The following is a 20,898-nucleotide window of genomic DNA, read 5'->3' on the forward strand; positions in this document are numbered from 1 at the left end:
ATATGAGGCCTCCTTCACTGCCGCGTTGGCTGCCGCGTTTCCCAATGAGACCGCATCTGTGTTGTTGGTATGGGCTTGGCATTTCACCACTGCCACTACCGATGGTTCTGCTAATGCATCTATCAGTTCAGTCAATAATGCGGCGTGCTGTACTGGTGAGCCATCTGCTCTTCTGAACCCCCTCCTACGCCAGCGGCATAGGCCTGAATGTACTGTGGTTGTTGCGTATGCTGAGTCTGAGTATATTGTTACTGTGCATCCGTTGGTTGTATGCAGTGCCTCAATCAATGCAGTTAGTTCTGCTGCTTGTGCGGAGTAATTGGATGGGAGGCAATTCTGGACAATTGTTTCATAGCCATCTTCCTCCATGCATACTACGCCCATTCCTACATGCTTCTCCCCCGTCTCAGGGTTTATCGATGCTGACCCATCTATGAAATATATCTCTCCTTCCTTCAGGGCATTTTCACTCGGTTTGGGAATGTCATCGCCCTCCCCTTCATAGTTGGCACAGTCGTGTTCTTGCATGTCCTCTGTGGTGCATGGTTCTGCAATAAATGTTGCTGGGTTTACTGTTTTGCACCTGACAATGTGTGCGTTGGGGCTCGAAATTATTATCTCATATGCTGTTGCTCTCTGTGTTGTTAATGTTGATTTTGACCTCTCAAGAAACGCAAATAAGGAGTGTTCTGCATATAGTGTTACCGAACATCCCATCACGATTGTGGCACTTTCTCTATGGCGAAAGCTGCTGCAGCGAGGGACTGTTCGCACGCGAACTGTCCTTGCAAAACTGCATCTAATGTTCCGCTGTAATAGGCCAATGGTTTGTGTCCTAATGATGTTTTCTGTGTGAGCACTGCTATCATCAGTGTTCCGTTGCAGTGTGAAAATAAGAAAAATTCCCTCTCATAATCTGGGTTTGCGAGTAATGGAGCATCTGCAATGAGGTCTTTTAATCTAAAGTACTGTGCCATCATGTCATGTGTCCATTTTATTGGGGCCCTACTCTTCTGTGCTTCTTTCAATGCTTGTAGCAATGGGCGTGTGTATGCTGCGTAATCAAGGATCCATGCTCGACAATAATTACATATACAGAGGAATTTTTGCATTTCTTTAACTGTTTTAGGTATGACCATGTTGCGTATAGCAGCTGCCCTGTCTGGGAGTATCCGTTTCCCATCTTTTGATATTAGCTGCCCAAGGTATACAACGTCAGCCAGGCAGTATTGTAATTTTCCTTTGTCCACTTTATACCCCTTGGCAGCCAACACTTTAATTGTGTTATAGAGTCTTCTCTGCACTTTTCTTCTGTGGGGCTGCAGACAAGTAAATCGTCTACGTATTGTATAATGGTGCTCTCTACATCTATGTTTCCAATATCTTCACGCAATACTCGGTTGAAAATGCTGGGGCTTTCGCAATACCCCTGTGTGAGTCTGCAATGTTCATACCTGTTGTTTCCTAGTTTGAATGCTGTCAGGTACTGCGAGCCTGGGTTGAGTGGTATGGAGAACAAAGCATTCTTCAAATCCACCACAGTAAAACATGTAGATTTTTTGGGTGTGATGCACAGTATTGATGCCAGTTTAGGCACTGATCGGAACTCTTTTTGGATGATGTCATTGAGTGGGCGGAGATCTTGGATCATCCTCCACAGCCCTCCCTTTGCTTTTTTGATCGGGAAGATAGCCGTGTTACATGGGGAGTTTGATGGCACTATAATACCTTGTTTTAGGAGTGCATTTATTGTTTCCCTAATCCCTTCTTCTGCCTCTCTGGATATGGGGTATTGTCTCACTCATGGCGGTATGGCACCTGGTTTTAGTTTTATCTTTATTGGTGTCACCTCATGGAGTAATCCTACATTGTGGGTGCCTGTAGTCCAAACTTCAGGCGCCACCTTGGCCATGTCTTCCTCAAATATTGTCGGCGGGGCATTAATGCTAGCCATAAGTGGGTTGTGTACCTCTCTGTACTGAATCGTGATGTCACATGGTATGCTTATTTCCATTATTATCTCTCCGTCATCTTCGTTATTAGTGAATAATTCCTCATCAGTTATGTCTCTTAGCATTATGTTGGGGTCTATGCAATACAGAGTTCTCCACTCACACCCATGAGCATCCAATCCTATGACCACAATGCGTTTGCTTGATACCTGAACTGCCTCAATGTCTATGGACATGATCGTGCCTGGCACAACATCTGTGTGTGCAATTGGGCGGGATATCTGATCTGATGGTGTTCTCCATTCCTTTCTCGTTATCTCTGGTACCACTCGGGCTAGTACTTTGATGCCATAAATAAACATGTCTATGTCAATGGGTATTCCTCACACCACAACTTCATTCATCACTGTGCTAATCATCGACATTGCTCGTACAGGGCATACTCCTGGGGTGGAGCAAACTATTCCCCGCTCAGTAAATGAAATGGTCGTGTTCAATTTACTTAGCAAATCTCTGCCCAGTAAATTGATTGGCGCGTCTTCGTGGTACAGTAAGGGTGCGCGCACAGTTTTTCCCCCCACCGTTATATCAAGATCTTTAGTGTAAGGAACTTTTAAAATAGCCGCAGAGAACCCCTGCGTTTCCAAATTCCTGCCTGAGAGCGGAAACCGCCCTTCCATAAGACATGATTTCTCTGCTCCCGAGTCTACCATGAAGATAAACTGCTTGTTTCCTATCTCTGACCCCACTAGTGGTTCCTCTTCTGCACATAGGGTGGTGGATAGGACTGGACATGCAAGTGTTCCCTGTGGGCTGTCCTAGTCTGCATACCTTTCTTGCCCTGGTACTGAAAAGACATTGTCTCCGACCACTGTCACGCCGCAGAATTGCGCAGGTGCGCCATTTGCAGCCGTTGCGAAACAGTTACTATTTGCATTGCCTACAGCGTTTTCTCTCGCCATGGGTTGCTGTGCGCTGTGATGCGGTTGTAGTGCTGGCTGTCTTTGCTGCATTTGGGGTTTGTTATAGCACTGGTCTTGTTGTCTTCCCCCTCCCATTGATAACCCATAGGGGCTACCTGGGTGTGGGCATCCCCGTCCTTGTTCATTTTCCATGGGCTGCTGCCCTTGGAAATACCCTGAAGGGCGCTAACTGCAATCCCTCGAATAATGTCCCCATCTCCCACAGTTCCAACAAGACCCTTGTGGTCCTCCTCTCATCCCCTGCCCACCAAATCCTCTATTCCCCATACCCCCAAATCCTCCTCTCTGGCCATGGTACCCACCTCTTCCTCTTGCCGGTCTTTCTTGCCATTGTGGTCCGCTGTATGAATCCTCTCCGTTCCACGGTCCTTGTTCTCCTGCCGTCTGCAACGCTGCTATTGTCACTGGCCAACTTCCCGCACCTTCATCCCCCTCGTTTTCTCTATCAGCGGCTACACTGGCATTTACGGCAGCGACCTTCACCAATTTGTTCTGCACCAGTTTCGCTTCGTCTGCCAGCCTTTTTTGTGCTATCTCCTTTTCCCTCTCTTTGATCCTCCTGCAGTGGTGTATAATTATACTCTGAATCTCAGGCCAACCCTTGGCTTCTATCCCAGCTATTTTGTCCAAGGCCTTCTGTACCTCCTTCGGGAGCCCTTTTTTGATGATAAAATAGAACAAGGCAGTGGACTGATTCCACGCCGTGCCAGTTTCGCTTCTCCACAAATCTTGCACCCGTAGTATGAATTGCGTAGGATCCTCGTTTTCCTCCATTGTACACTGCATCACTAAATGTAAATCTGGAATGTCTGGAAACGTACGCCGCAATGCGTCCCATACTTGCGCTCGAATGTTGTTGAACGGTGATCCATCGTGGCGATCACAACTAATCGTCACTCCTGGGAATCCTGCCTTTTTCCATACTGCATATGCCTGATCACCGACTGCAGATACTAACAAACTTTTTACGTCGCCTATGGCTAATGGCACCCCCACCGTGTGTTTTTCGAATGCGTGTATCCATTTCCCAGCTCCTCCCGATAGTGGGGGGAGAACTTTCAACAAGTTATTTTTATCCATTTGGGCCCATGGAATGTAGTGCGGCCTACCTGCTCCCTTGTGTATCAACGGCATCTGTAACTTATGTTTCTTTCCTGTTTTACTTACCGTCCCTTTCTTTACCTTACTTACCAACATATTCCCTGTTCGCTGTCTTAATCTACCCTGCCATCGTGGGGGTGATCGCGGATCCATGTCATCGAATTGATGCGGCAGTGGGGACCCCACGGCCGCCACTCCTTCTTCATATTCGTCTAGATCACTCCACATCTCTTCTGTCTCTGTTTCTTGTTCGTAATTTTCCTCCTGTCCTTCCCCTTGCTGACTTTCTGGAGTAGCTGGACATATAATCCTCACTGGTTTGTCATTCAGATGGAACAGGAACTCCTCTGATGTCCACTCCTTTTCTCGCCCTTGTGGTATGTGTGTCCCTTGGGACGTTATGGATTGTGCTGGCTCTGGTGTTGTTGGTGCTAGTTCCCCTGTTGTGCTTGGTGGGGGTGAGAGATTTGTTACGGATAATGGAGGCACCTCCCCTCCCACAGGCAGCATTTGGCCCTTATCGCAGAGTGCCCTCAGCCGTGTTATCTCCATTTGTGCATGCGCTAGCTGGTGGTCTAATTCTCCTGTCAAGTGTGCTAAATTCATGGGGGGTGCGCTCGTTGGGCCATACAGACCTCCTTTGTCGTAGGGTGGTGGTGCTGTAGCTACCGCTCCATTTGAGCGAGTGGGGGTGGGACATGCTGGTATGTACAGGGGCTCGCTGTATCCTACTGCTGGTCTTGTCATTAACGGATATATTTTGGTTGTATCACCCTCAGCTTTGGTTGTTGTGCACTCACCCTTTGGCATCCCGCTTACCTCTTCCTGTGATTTTTGTTTTTCAGTTGGTCTTTCTGTACCTACCTCTGCTGTGGGGGTCATTTCCTCGAACATTCGCCATAGATCCAGCACTTCCCTTCTATTCTGTAACTGCTTCCCCTTATATCTTGCTAGTAGGTGCATAGACACTAAATCTAACACTCTCTTATGAAATGACCCTCCTTCTGGCCAAATCGGCGTTACACTGTCTCCTTTTATCTCTGTCAACCATTGATCATGGTACTTTTGTATCTTTTCACTGTATAATGGAAGGTGTTGACAAATATGAGCTAGTGGTGTTATTCCCCCCATGACAATGTTTTCTCCCCCTAATCACCGTTCCACCCACTCGTCCTTTCCTTTAGACCAACAATATATCAAGTGCTTCTCAATTACTAGTGATTTTTATGTATCAACATTCTCTGTTACTTTTGTAATTATTGCATTTCCAAATTCAACAGTTCACTTTCGCATGTGTACCACTTTACCAATAAATCAATTACAATACTTCGACCAAAACAATAGACAGAACGTGGAAACACATTTTACACATAACATGCACATGCACTAGCTGCGTGCTTTTATTTCCTCTTTGTTCCTGTTACCAAGCTTTTCCACTGTCCACCTACTCTTCTCATTCGTTCCCCACCTCTTATACCTTCTTACTTGTTCCCAAGAATTCTCACTTACACGGAAAAAGCATATTCTAAATAACTACTCCGAGTCTACTCAATATACAAGACTCCTACTATTTTCTCTTTATCTTCACTTATTTCTTCTGCACTGGACGAGACAATGCTACGCGGCGCCGCCTTCTACCCCGTTCGGGCTAGGCTACCTCTTCTCTTCTTCTGTCCACTTCTCACAAAACCTAATGGCCATATGAAGGACAGATCAGAAAATCCTCATCATCACTCACACAGGCCCTACTCTTCCCTATAATCCGTTACCACCTGTTCCCCTGTTCCCTCCTACTTTCCCCTTACCTTTCCTTGGTAACCTTCGCAACCGGCACTCACGTGTTCAGCCAGGTGATCCGAGGGTCACCGTTTGCGGTCCGACCCCAGTCAGGGCTCGCACCCCAACCAAGCCGCGGCCCACCTCGGCGAGAAGCTTTTCAGTTGCGCATTCATCAACCGGGAACCCTTGACCCTTCTTCGTAGTGCGCACAGGCTGGTCGGCCGCAGAGGCGATGGTTTTGCTGGGAGGCGTCCCGGATCTCGCCGCACTGCGCAGGCCTCGAGGCACCTCTCCGAATCACGTCGCAGGGGGTCACCAAATGTTTGTGCCCTCCCCGACTTACATGTGCAAGAAAATAAAACAGACACACCCCGGGTGGGGAATAAGGCAAAGAGAGCAGGCTGCGAGAGTCCAAGGAAACGTTTATTTAGATCTCTGAGAGCGCTCTGGCAAAGTCAATGTTACATCACATTATATAGGCACATTGTCAAATCTAACATATGATGCTATGTTGGACCCAGGGTGGTGTCTTAGGTGTGGGCATCATCTCTTCCTCCTGGTTGGTTGCTTGGTTGGCGGGAGGATGGACGTCAGATATCTGTGCTCCGAATGTGTGAAGGTCAGGTCGCCGTGAAGCAGGGTGGTCACTATCTAAGCTAATGAATACATTCTAGATGATGCATGCACTAAATACTGGTTGATCAAAAGACCCTCAGTAGTTTCTCATGTCACTATACAAATCACACAGGTGTCTATATCATCTCTAACATTTGGGTTATACAGGTCACAGGTTTAAGGGTCTTGACCACCATAATACTCTCATTGAACTGTGGGGTTAGTCTCACAAGAATCTCAGGTATGTGGCATTTGTTAGTATTAGGCAAGATATACTGCAGCAAGGGTCTAATGTTAGTTGGGGGTCTGTTGGGTGGGCCTCATAGCATGGTCAGCGGTCTGGCACATGAAAGGAATATCTTGCAGGGACACAGGGTCAGAATGGCAGTAGGTTTCCATTGGCAAGGGTGCGGGGGCAAGGACACGTTTGTGGAGATGAACGAGCTGTGTGCTTAGTTCATGCTGGTTCACATGCAGGACAGTGATCCCAGAGGAAGACTGATGTGATACATTTATTAGTTGTTGCAAATACCTCCGGCTTCAGCGTGAGAATGGAGCCGCAGAGTTTTCCAGTCAGAGTGGGAACGAGGATGGGGGCCGTGTGCTCTGAGCCTGGCTGCTGCGGGGAAAGGGAGAGAAGCATTTAGTACTATCGCAGTGAGGCCTGGTCACCAAGATGGAGTCGAATGGGGGTACAAAAATGGATGCCCTGTGTCCTGCTCAGTGGTCCCATCTACACGAATGTAACCCAAAGTTAACATCGCATAAGGGCAAGGGGCGATCCCACTACTGGAGGCACTTGGTCTGAGTCTTGTACTGAGAAGTGAAGGATGCGAGGGGCCTGCTGGCCCCTCACTCCCACACACGGGGAAGAGGAATGTTGGAGCGACTTTGATGTGTTAGAAGAGGGAGCAGTGGGAGGGACACAACAGATCAAATGGGCAACTCCACAGGTGACTGAGACAGGAGAAGAGGGGTGGGAAGGAAGGCTCTGCAATAGGTTAGGGCAAATGGCAATAGCAAAAAAGAAAGGTGTGAAGGTAAGTAAAGGGAAGGTGAGGTCAAAACTGCAAATGCACCTCATACACAAAAGTGCAGGATGACCTCATTACGTCCCTTGGGCACTGATGGATAAAACTAATTTACTAAAGGCACTCCCTCCCAGGAAAGTGGATATATGCCTTAGAGAAAAACACAGCGGGGTCCCCCCTAACAATTGGGGATTTAAAAAAGCCTTTTGGTATCAGCAGTGGGTGACCAAGCAGATGGGGTGTGGGTGAACGCAGGGTTCCCAGCTGTAACAATGGTAAACGATCTGCATGAAAGGGCATACTTTAATAAAATAAGGGCACAGGTGTGGGATGTGCTGTGGAGGACCTTCCCCGACACCCCAGATTTATACTTGGTGATGCAATGCACTATGGGTGACAAGGAGGAGGCTCTGCAGTTCATTCTTCAGATGCAGGATACGTGGCTGGCGGAGACAGGTACAGTGTGGGACCAAACCACATTCCTGTTCTACTTCATTATCAAAAAAGGCCTCCCAAAGGAGGTACAGAAGGCTGTTGATAAAATTGCTGGGATAGAAGCTAAAAGTTGGCCAGAAATTCAGAGTATCATAGTCCAACACTGCAGAAGGATCAAAGAGAGAGAAAAAGAAATAGCACAAAGAAGATTAGCAGACAAACCAAAGTTGGAATAGAGCAAGTTGGTGAAGGTCGTGGCGTTAACTGCAGGCCCGCCCCATGAACAGCAGGCAGATGAAGGTGAGGGAGCGGTAGCGTTACAGGCCAGAATGGCATCTACATGGGTGGACAATGGCCAAGAGCATTGGGGAGGAGAGGAACAATACAGTGGACCCCTGCGGCAGGGAAGACCTGGAAGAGGAAGAGGTGGATACAGAGGGCAGCATGGAGGAGGGTACAGAGTGCCGGGATCAAGGGGAGGAGGACAAGGTGCATGTTGGTCATGCAGGAGGTGGGGCCACTTTGCTAGGGAATGTCATACCCGTACCATAGCCAATTATCAAAATAATCAGAGACATCAATATGGGCACCCGCGCCCAGGGAGCCACTATGGGCTGCCAATGAGGGGACTTACAGGACAAACAGAACAATAACAGATACACGGCATCACCCAATGTACCCAGACAGCCACCTAAAAATATACAGACACGTCTTACTCGCCAAAACCAAATGACCCACACTCCCTTTGTTACAGCTGCAAATGGTGTGCCGGCCCCATTCCGAGGAGTATGTGTGCTTGTCGATAATGCTTTCTCATGCCCCGGAACTGACACTCACCCAGACTCACCCAGACTAGGACAACCCACAAATAGCCCTTGCGTGTCCAGTCCTATGAACTACCTTACGCCCAGATGAGGAACCACTCGTGGGGGCACAGATAGGAAATAAGGAGCTCATCTTTATGGTGGACTCTGGGGCGGATTAGTCATGTCTATGTGAAGGCAAGTTTACACTATCTTGCAAAAATCTCGAGACTCAGGGATTATATGGGCCTGTGGTCCCGTTTCCTTGCACTAAAGATTTGGATGTTAAGATAGGGGGGCAGAACAGTGAGAGCACCCCTACTGTAACATGAAGACTCGCCTGTGAATTTATTGGGAGGGGATCTCCTCAGTAAGCTCAACATGACCATTGCATTCACAGAAAGGGGTGTGGTATGTTCTACACCCAGCATGTGCCCCGTCCGGGCGATGTTAGTAATACAAACAATAGCCAATGGAACAGCAGTGCGAGGAATTCCCACTAATGCAGTTATGTTCATATATGGTATGCATGTGTTGGCAAGAGTAGTGCCAGAAATAACCCTACAAGATTGGAGACTACCTTCCGATTTTGTGTTTCGCCCTGTAGCAACCCCTGACATTCTATCTGGTACAGTGCTCTCACTAGACTTGCAGGGAGTGCAGGTGTCGGCAGAACGTATTGTGGCGAGTGGACAGGACATGCACTGGTGTGAGTGGGGAAAAGTGCTATGCATAGATCCAAATAAGGCTCTGCACGAATTGACAGATGAGGAATTGTTCACTGACGATGACCATGACGGAGAGATAATACTGGAAATATGCATGCCTTGTGACATAATGGTACAGAACAGGCGAGTTACCAACCCCCTCATGGCTGTCGTCAGTGCACCACCGTCAATCTGCAATATCGATTTACTGCAGGTACCATCAGGCTTATGGACCACTAACCCCATGATGTAGGGTTATTACAAGAAGTGACACCCATAAGAATAAAAATAAATCCAGGGGCAGTGTTGCCTACAGTAAAACAATACCCTTTATCGAGAGAAGCAGAGGAGGGAATACGAGAAACAATATATGCACTACTGCAGCAAGGTATCATTGTACCCTCAACCTCCCCATGCAATACTGTGATTTATCCAATAAAAAAAAGTAAGGGGGGTCGTGGAGGATGGTGCAGGACCTTTGCCGTCTTAACGATATTGTTCAGAAAGAGTTCCCTCTTGTCCCAAACCTAACGTCCATCCTGTGCAGTATGCCGAAAATGACCACACATTTTACTGTGGTGGATTTGAAAAACGCCTTCTTCTCCGTACCCCTTGACCCAGACTCACAATACCTGAGAGCATTCACACTAGGCGGTAGAAGGTACCAACATTGTAGATTGCCCCAGCGGTACTGTGAGAGCCCTAGTATCTTTAACAGAATACTGCACAAAGACCATAGCAACATTGCAGTTCAAAGCACAATAATTCAGTACGTGGATGATCTACTAATATGTAGTGAGGGAAAAGACATGTGCAGGAAGGATTCCATCCAATTACTGACCCTATTGGCCGACAAGGGATACAAGGTAGACAAGAACCAGCTCCATTATTGCCTTACAGAAGTATTATATCTGGGGCAATTGATCTCAAAAGATGGAAAAATAATAATTCCTGATAGGGCTGCAACAGTAAAAGCCACAGCAAGACCCCACACAGTGAAAGACATGCAAAAATTCCTCGGCATATGTGGCTATTGACGAGAATAGATATTAGATTACGCTGTCTATACAAGACCATTACTACAAGGGCTCAACAAGTCACAGAAAGAAAACAAAACAATAACATGTACTCCTGAGATGCACACAGCTTTCATCACACTTAAAGACACGATTTGCACAGCACCCGTTCTTGCAACACCTGACTATGATCGGGAATCCTACCTGTCTTCCAACTCAGATGGAACATTAATGACTGCTGTGCTGACACAAAAGACATAAGGGTAATTCATAGAAATTCGCACAAAAATGGCGCAGGCGGCTGTCGCACAGTGTCCCCGTGCGATACACTGCGCCAGCCGCGTGCGAAAAAATCCTTTTCATCGCACAGCGTATTCATGGATTTTAGCCTCCGAAACCAGCCGTGGCGCAGAGTGGCGCAGCGACCCTGCAGCAGCACCAGTTACGCCCCCAAGAACGCCCTTGCGCAAGGAAAACCTTCAAAATCCCCAAATCATCGCAAAGGGCTGCGCTAACCCTGGGCCAGTTCACAGGGCTGGCAAACAGCAAAAGCCAAGCTGGGAACGTGTATTTCAGTGGTTCGCGGGAAGTCCCACATGCGATTGTCCTGGGTACGTGTACATCAGGGGTGCGTGGGAAGTAACACACGCGATTCCATCAGGGCACGTGTATTCCAGGGGTGCGCGGGAAGTATCACACGCAAAAACAGCAGGGTACGTGTATTCCAGGGGTGCGCGGGAAGTATCACACGCAAAAGCAGCATGGTATGTGTATTTCAGGGGTGCGCAGGAAGTATCACATGCGATTCCATCAGGGTACGTGTATTCCAAGGGTGCGCGGGGAGCACCACACGTGAATTGCACGTGTGGGTCCTCCCAGGTGTTCCCTCTACACCCTCCACGACCCCTGCAGGTGGCCCACACCACAGGGGTCTACCCTGCACATGTCCCGCAGGCACCCCATCCACCATGGCCATGCCCCCCAGCCAACCCACATGTCACCTTGCACTACTGCCCACCAACGCATGTCCCCCTGCACCCCCAGCCACCAGGGGCAGCCTCCACCAGGCCCCCACTCATGTCTCCCACCACCCCCACCCCCCAGCCACGAGGGGCAGCCTCCACCAGGCCCCCACTCATGTCCAACTCATGTCTCCCTGCACCCCCACCCCCCAGCAGTACAGGGGCAGCCTCCACCAGGCCCCCACTCATGTCTCCCACCACCCCCACCCCCCAGCAGTGCAGGGGCAGCCTCCACCAGGCCCCCCACTCATGTCTCCCATCACCCCCACCCCCCAGCAGTGCAGGGGCAGCCTCCACCAGGCCCCCACTCATGTCTCCCACCACCCCCACGCCCCAGCCACCAGGGGCAGCCTCCACCAGGGCCCCACTCATGTCTCCCACCACCCCCACTCCCCAGCCACCAGGGGCACCCTCCACCAGGCCCCCACTCATGTCTACCATCACCCCCACCCCCCAGCAGTGCAGGGGCAGCCTCCACCAGGCCCCCACTCATGTCTCCCTGCAGCCCCACCCCCCAGCCACCAGGGGCACCCTCCACCAGGCCCCCACTCATGTCCCCTATCACCCCCACCCCCAGCATCCAGGGGCAGCCTCCACCAGGCCCCCACTCATGTCCCCTATCACCCCCACCCCCCAGCAGTGCAGGGGCAGCCTCCACCAGGCCCCCACTCATGTCTCCCACCACCCCCACCCCCCAGCCACCAGGGGCACCCTCCACCAGGCCCCCACACTTGCCTACCATCACCCCCACCCCCCAGCAGTGCAGGGGCACCCTCCACCAGGCCCCCACTCATGTCCAACTCATGTCTCCCTGCACCCCCACCCCCCAGCCACCAGGGGCAGCCTCCACCAGGCCCCCACTCATGTCTCCCACCACCCCCACCCCCCAGCCACCAGGGGCACCCTCCACCAGGCCCCCACTCATGTCCCCTATCACCCCCACCCCCCAGCATCCAGGGGCAGCCTCCACCAGGCCCCCACTCATGTCCCCTATCACCCCCACCCCCCAGCAGTGCAGGGGCAGCCTCCACCAGGCCCCCACTCATGTCACCCACCGCCCCCACCCCACAGCCACCAGGGGCACCCTCCACCAGGCCCCCACTCATGTCCAACTCATGTCTCCCTGCACCCCCACCCCCCAGCCACCAGGGGCAGCCTCCACCAGGCCCCCACTCATGTCTCCAACCACCCCCACCCCCAGCCACCAGGGGCACCCTCCACCAGGCCCCCACTCATGTCCCCTATCACCCCCACCCCCCAGCATCCAGGGGCAGCCTCCACCAGGCCCCCACTCATGTCCCCTATCGCCCCCACCCCCCAGCAGTGCAGGGGCAGCCTCCACCAGGCCCCCACTCATGTCTCCCACCACCCCCACCCCACAGCCACCAGGGGCTCCCTCCACCAGGCCCCCACTCATGTCTACCATCACCCCACCCCCCAGCAGTGCAGGGGCTGCCTCCACCAGGCCCCCACTCATGTCCAACTCATGTCTCCCTGCACCCCCACCCCCCAGCAGTGCAGGGGCAGCCTCCACCAGGCCCCCACTCATGTCTCCCACCACCCCCACCCCCCAGCCACCAGGGGCAGCCTCCACCAGGCCCCCGCTCATGTCCAACTCATGTCTCCCTGCACCCCCACCCCCCAGCAGTACAGGGGCAGCCTCCACCAGGCCCCCACTCATGTCTCCCACCACCCCCACCCCCCCAGCAGTGCAGGGGCAGCCTCCACCAGGCCCCCACTCATGTCTCCCATCACCCCCACCCCCCAGCAGTGCAGGGGCAGCCTCCACCAGGCCCCCACTCATGTCTCCCACCATCCCCACCCCCCAGCCACCAGGGGCAGCCTCCACCAGGCCCCCACTCATGTCTCCCACCACCCCCACCCCCCAGCCACCAGGGGCACCCTCCACCAGGCCCCCACTCATGTCTACCATCACCCCCACCCCCCAGCAGTGCAGGGGCAGCCTCCACCAGGCCCCCACTCATGTCTCCCACCACCCCCACCCCCAGCAGTGCAGGGGCAGCCTCCACCAGGCCCGCACTCATGTCTCCCTGCACCCCCATCCCCCAGCCAACAGGGGCACCCTCCACCAGGCCCCCACTCATGTCCCCTATCACCCCCACCCCCCAGCATCCAGGGGCAGCTGCCACTCATGTCCCCTATCACCCCCACCCCCCAGCAGTGCAGGGGCAGCCTCCACCAGGCCCCCACTCATGTCTCCCACCACCCCCACCCCCCAGCCACCAGGGGCACCCTCCACCAGGCCCCCACACATGCCTACCATCACTCCCACCCCCCAGCAGTGCAGGGGCACCCTCCACCAGGCCCCCACTCATGTCCAACTCATGTCTCCCTGCACCCCCACCCCCCAGCCACCAGGGGCAGCCTCCACCAGGCCCCCACTCATGTCTCCCACCACCCCCACCCCCCAGCCACCAGGGGCAGCCTCCACCAGGCCCCCACTCATGTCTCCCACCACCCCCACCCCCCAGCCACCAGGGGCAGCCTCCACCAGGCCCCCACTCATGTCTACCATCACCCCCACCCCCCAGCAGTGCAGGGGCAGCCTCCACCAGGCCCCCACTCATGTCTCCCACCACCCCCACCCCCCAGCAGTGCAGGGGCAGCCTCCACCAGGCCCCCACTCATGTCTCCCTGCAGCCCCACCCCCCAGCCACCAGGGGCACCCTCCACCAGGCCCCCACTCATGTCCCCTATCACCCCCACCCCCAGCATCCAGGGGCAGCCTCCACCAGGCCCCCACTCATGTCCCCTATCACCCCCACCCCCCAGCAGTGCAGGGGCAGCCTCCACCAGGCCCCCACTCATGTCTCCCACCACCCCCACCCCCCAGCCACCAGGGGCACCCTCCACCAGGCCCCCACACTTGCCTACCATCACCCCCACCCCCCAGCAGTGCAGGGGCACCCTCCACCAGGCCCCCACTCATGTCCAACTCATGTCTCCCTGCACCCCCACCCCCCAGACACCAGGGGCAGCCTCCACCAGGCTCCCACTCATGTCTCCCACCACCCCCACCCCCCAGCCACCAGGGGCACCCTCCACCAGGCCCCCACTCATGTCCCCTATCACCCCCACCCCCCAGCATCCAGGGGCAGCCTCCACCAGGCCCCCACTCATGTCCCCTATCACCCCCACCCCCTAGCAGTGCAGGGGCAGTCTCCACCAGGCCCCCACTCATGTCACCCACCGCCCCCACCCCACAGCCACCAGGGGCACCCTCCACCAGGCCCCCACTCATGTCCAACTCATGTCTCCCTGCACCCCCACCCCCAGCCACCAGGGGCAGCCTCCACCAGGCCCCCACTCATGTCTACCACCACCCCCACCCCCAGCCACCAGGGGCACCCTCCACCAGGCCCCCACTCATGTCCCCTATCACCCCCACCCCCCAGCAGTGCAGGGGCAGCCTCCACCAGGCCCCCACTCATGTCTCCCACCACCCCCACCCCACAGCCACCAGGGGCACCCTCCACCAGGCCCCCACTCATGTCTACCATCACCCCACCCCCCAGCAGTGCAGGGGCTGCCTCCACCAGGCCCCCACTCATGCCCAACTCATGTCTCCCTGCACCCCCACCCCCCAGCAGTGCAGGGGCAGCCTCCACCAGGCCCCCACTCATGTCTCCCACCACCCCCACCCCCCAGCCACCAGGGGCAGCCTCCACCAGGCCCCCGCTCATGTCCAACTCATGTCTCCCTGCACCCCCACCCCCCAGCAGTACAGGGGCAGCCTCCACCAGGCCCCCACTCATGTCTCCCACCACCCCCACCCCCCAGCAGTGCAGGGGCAGCCTCCACCAGGCCCCCACTCATTTCTCCCATCACCCCCACCCCCCAGCAGTGCAGGGGCAGCCTCCACCAGGCCCCCACTCATGTCTCCCACCACCCCCACCCCCCAGCCACCAGGGGCAGCCTCCACCAGGCCCCCACTCATGTCTCCCACCACCCCCACCCCCCACCCACCAGGGGCACCCTCCACCAGGCCCCCACTCATGTCTACCATCACCCCCACCCCCCAGCAATGCAGGGGCAGCCTCCACCAGGCCCCCACTCATGTCTCCCACCACCCCCACCCCCAGCAGTGCAGGGGCAGCCTCCACCAGGCCCGCACTCATGTCTCCCTGCACCCCCATCCCCCAGCCAACAGGGGCACCCTCCACCAGGCCCCCACTCATGTCCCCTATCACCCCCACCCCCCAGCATCCAGGGGCAGCCCCCACTCATGTCCCCTATCACCCCCACCCCCCAGCAGTGCAGGGGCAGCCTCCACCAGGCCCCCACTCATGTCTCCCACCACCCCCACCCCCCAGCCACCAGGGGCACCCTCCACCAGGCCCCCACACATGCCTACCATCACTCCCACCCCCCAGCAGTGCAGGGGCACCCTCCACCAGGCCCCCACTCATGTCCAACTCATGTCTCCCTGCACCCCCACCCCCCAGCCACCAGGGGCAGCCTCCACCAGGCCCCCACTCATGTCTCCCACCACCCCACCCCCCAGCCACCAGGGGCACCCTCCACCAGGCCCCCACTCATGTCCCCTATCCCCCCCACCCCCCAGCAGTGCAGGGGCAGCCTCCACCAGGCCCCCACTCATGTCTCCCACCACCCCCACCCCACAGCCACCAGGGGCACCCTCCACCAAGCCCCCACTCATGTCTACCATCACCCCACCCCCCAGCAGTGCAGGGGCTGCCTCCACCAGGCCCCCACTCATGTCCAACTCATGTCTCCCTGCACCCCCACTCCCCAGAAGTGCAGGGGCAGCCTCCACCAGGCCCCCACTCATGTCTCCCACCACCCCCACACCCCAGCCACCAGGGGCACCCTCCACCAGGCCCCCACTCATGTCTACCATCATCCCACCCCCCAGCAGTGCAGGGGCTGCCTCCACCAGGCCCCCACTCATGTTCAACTCATGTCTTCCTGCACCCCCACCCCCAGCCACCAGGGGCACCCTCCACCAGGCCCCCACTCATGTCTACCACCACCCCCACCCCCCAGCAGTGCAGGGGCAGCCTCCACCAGGCCCTCACTCATGTCTCCCACCACCCCCACCCCCAGCAGTGCAGGGGCAGCCTCCACCAGGCCCCCACTCATGTCGCCCACCACCCCCACCCCCCAGCCACCAGGGGCACCCTCCACCAGGCCCCCACTCATGTCTACCATCACCCCCACCCCCCAGCAGTGCAGGGGCAGCCTCCACCAGGCCCCCACTCATGTCCAACTCATGTCTTCCTGCCCCCCCACCCCCCAGCAGTGCAGGGGCAGCCTCCACCAGGCCCCCACTCATGTCTCCCACCACCCCCACCCCCCAGCCACCAGGGGCAGCCTCCACCAGGCCCCCACTCATGTCCAACTCATGTCTCCCTGCACCCCCACCCCCCAGCAGTGCAGGGGCAGCCTCCACCAGGCCCCCACTCATGTCTCCCACCCCCCACCCCCCAGCAGTGCAGGGGCAGCCTCCACCAGGCCCCCACTCATGTCTCCCACCACCCCCAGCCACCAGGGGCAGCCTCCACCAGGCCCCCACTCATGTCTCCCACCACCCCCACCCCCAGCCACCAGGGGCACCCTCCACCAGGCCCCCACTCATGTCTACCATCACCCCCACCCCTCAGCAGTGCAGGGGCAGCCTCCACCAGGCCCCCACTCATGTCTCCCAACACCCCCACCCCCAGCAGTGCAGGGGCAGCCTCCACCAGGCCCCCACTCATGTCTCCCTGCACCCCCATCCCCCAGCCACCAGGGGCACCCTCCACCAGGCCCCCACTCATGTCCCCTATCACCCCCACCACCCAGCATCCAGGGGCAGCCTCCACCAGGCCCCCACTCATGTCCCCTATCACCCCCACCCCCCAGCAGTGCAGGGGCAGCCTCCACCAGGCCCCCACTCATGTCTCCCACCACCCCCACCCCCCAGCCACTAGGGGCACCCTCCACAAGGCCCCCACACATGCCTACCATCACCCCCACCCCCCAGCAGTGCAGGGGCACCCTCCACCAGGCCCCCACTCATGTCCAACTCATGTCTCCCTGCACCCCCACCCCCCAGCCACCAGGGGCAGCCTCCACCAGGCCCCCACTCATGTCTCCCACCACCCCCACCCCCCAGCCACCAGGGGCACCCTCCACCAGGCCCCCACTCATGTCCCCTATCACCCCCACCCCCCAGCAGTGCAGGGGCAGCCTCCACCAGGCCCCCACTCATGTCTCCCACCACCCCCACCCCACAGTCACCAGGGGCACCCTCCACCAGGCCCCCACTCATGTCTACCATCACCCCACCCCCCAGCAGTGCAGGGGCTGCCTCCACCATGCCCCCACTCATGTCCAACTCATGTCTCCCTGCACCCCCACCCCCCAGCAGTGCAGGGGCAGCCTCCACCAGGCCCCCACTCATGTCCAACTCATGTCTCCCTGCACCCCCACCCCCCAGCAGTGCAGGGGCAGCCTCCACCAGGCCCCCACTCATGTCTCCCACCACCCCCACCCCCCAGCCACCAGGGGCAGCCTCCACCAGGCCCCCACTCATGTCCAACTCATGTCTCCCTGCACCCCCACCCCCCAGCAGTGCAGGGGCAGCCTCCACCAGGCCCCCTCTCATGTCTCCCACTCCCCCCACCCCCCAGCAGGGCAGGGGCAGCCTCCAACTGGCCCCCACTCATGTCTCCCACCACCCCCACCCCCCAGCCACCAGGGGCAGCCTCCACCAGGCCCCCACTCATGTCCAACTCATGTCTCCCTGCACCCCCACCCCCCAGCAGTGCAGGGGCAGCCTCCACCAGGCCCCCACTCATGTCTCCCACCCCCCACCCCCCAGCAGTGCAGGGGCAGCCTCCACCAGGCCCCCACTCATGTCTCCCACCACCCCCAGCCACCAGGGGCAGCCTCCACCAGGCCCCCACTCATGTCTCCCACCACCCCCACCCCCAGCCACCAGGGGCACCCTCCACCAGGCCCCCACTCATGTCTACCATCACCCCCACCCCTCAGCAGTGCAGGGGCAGCCTCCACCAGGCCCCCACTCATGTCTCCCAACACCCCCACCCCCAGCAGTGCAGGGGCAGCCTCCACCAGGCTCCCACTCATGTCTCCCTGCACCCCCATCCCCCAGCCACCAGGGGCACCCTCCACCAGGCCCCCACTCATGTCCCCTATCACCCCCACCACCCAGCATCCAGGGGCAGCCTCCACCAGGCCCCCACTCATGTCCCCTATCACCCCCACCCCCCAGCAGTGCAGGGGCAGCCTCCACCAGGCCCCCACTCATGTCTCCCACCACCCCCACCCCCCAGCCACTAGGGGCACCCTCCACAAGGCCCCCACACATGCCTACCATCACCCCCACCCCCCAGCAGTGCAGGGGCACCCTCCACCAGGCCCCCACTCATGTCCAACTCATGTCTCCCTGCACCCCCACCCCCCAGCCACCAGGGGCAGCCTCCACCAGGCCCCCACTCATGTCTCCCACCACCCCCACCCCCCAGCCACCAGGGGCACCCTCCACCAGGCCCCCACTCATGTCCCCTATCACCCCCACCCCCCAGCAGTGCAGGGGCAGCCTCCACCAGGCCCCCACTCATGTCTCCCACCACCCCCACCCCACAGTCACCAGGGGCACCCTCCACCAGGCCCCCACTCATGTCTACCATCACCCCACCCCCCAGCAGTGCAGGGGCTGCCTCCACCATGCCCCCACTCATGTCCAACTCATGTCTCCCTGCACCCCCACCCCCCAGCAGTGCAGGGGCAGCCTCCACGAGGCCCCCACTCATGTCCAACTCATGTCTCCCTGCACCCCCACCCCCCAGCAGTGCAGGGGCAGCCTCCACCAGGCCCCCACTCATGTCTCCCACCACCCCCACCCCCCAGCCACCAGGGGCAGCCTCCACCAGGCCCCCATTCATGTCCAACTCATGTCTCCCTGCACCCCCACCCCCCAGCAGTGCAGGGGCAGCCTCCACCAGGCCCCCTCTCATGTCTCCCACTCCCCCCACCCCCCAGCAGGGCAGGGGCAGCCTCCAACTGGCCCCCACTCATGTCTCCCACCACCCCCACCCCCCAGCAGTGCAGGGGCAGCCTCCACCAGGCCCCACTCATGTCTCCCATCACCCCCGCCCCCCAGCAGTGCAGGGGCAGCCTCCACCAGGCCCCCACTCATGTCTACCACCACCCCCACCCCCCAGCCACCAGGGGCAGCCTCCATCAGGCCCCCACTCATGTCTCCCACCACCCCCATTCCCCAGCCACCAGGGGCACCCTCCACCAGGCCCCCACTCATGTCTCCTACCACCCCTACCCCCCAGCCACCAGGGGCACCCTCCACCAGGCCCCCACTCATGTCTACCATCACCCCCACCGCCCAGCAGTGCAAGGGCAGCCTCCACCAGGCCCCCACTCATGTCTCCCACCACCCCCACCCCCCAGCAGTGCAGGGGCACCCTCCACCAGGCCCCCACTCATGTCCATCTCATGTCTCCCTGCACCCCCACCCCCCCGCCACCAGGGGCACCCTCCACCAGGCACCCACTCATGTCTCCCACCACCCCCACCGCCCCAGCAGTGCAGGGGCACCCTCCACCAGGCCCCCACTCATGTCCAACTCATGTCTCCCTGCACCCCTACCCCGCAGCCACCAGGGGCAGCCTCCACCAGGCCCCCACTCATGTCTCCCACCACCCCCACCCCCCAGCCACCAGGGGCACCCTCCACCAGGCCCCCACTCATGTCCCCTATCACCCCCACACCCCAGCATCCAGGGGCAGCCTCCACCAGGCCCCCACTCATGTCCCCTATCACCCCCACCCCCCAGCAGTGCAGGGGCAGCCTCCACCAGGCCCCCACTCATGTCTCCCACCACCCCCACCCCCCAGCCACCAGGGGCACCCTCCACCAGGCCCCCACTCATGTCTACCATCACCCCACTCCCCAGCAGTGCAGGGGCAGCCTCCACCAGGCCCACACTCATGTCTCCCACCACCCCCCTAGCCACCAGGGGCACCCTCCACCAGGCCCCCACTCATGTCTACCATCACCCCACCCCCCAGCAGTGCAGGGGCAGCCTCCACCAGGCCCCCACTCATGTCTACCACCACCCCCACCCCCCAGCCACCAGGGGCAGCCTCCACCAGGCCCCCACTCATGTCTCCCACCACCCCCACCCCTGAGCCACCAGGGGCACCCTCGACCAGGCCCCCACTCATGTCTCCTACCACCCCCACCCCCCAGCCACCAGGGGCACCCTCCACCAGGCCCCCACTCATGTCTACCATCACCCCACCCCCCAGCAGTGCAAGGGCAGCCTCCACCAGGCCCCCACTCATGTCTCCCACCACCCCCACCCCCCAGCAGTGCAGGGGCACCCTCCACCAGGCCCCCACTCATGTCCATCTCATGTCTCCCTGCACCCCCACCCCCAGCCACCAGG

The sequence above is a fragment of the Ambystoma mexicanum genome, chromosome 7p, assembly GCF_040938575.1.
Source record: "Ambystoma mexicanum isolate Mex_15411 chromosome 7p, UKY_AmexF1_1, whole genome shotgun sequence".
Classification (NCBI taxonomy): Eukaryota; Metazoa; Chordata; class Amphibia; order Caudata; family Ambystomatidae; genus Ambystoma; species Ambystoma mexicanum.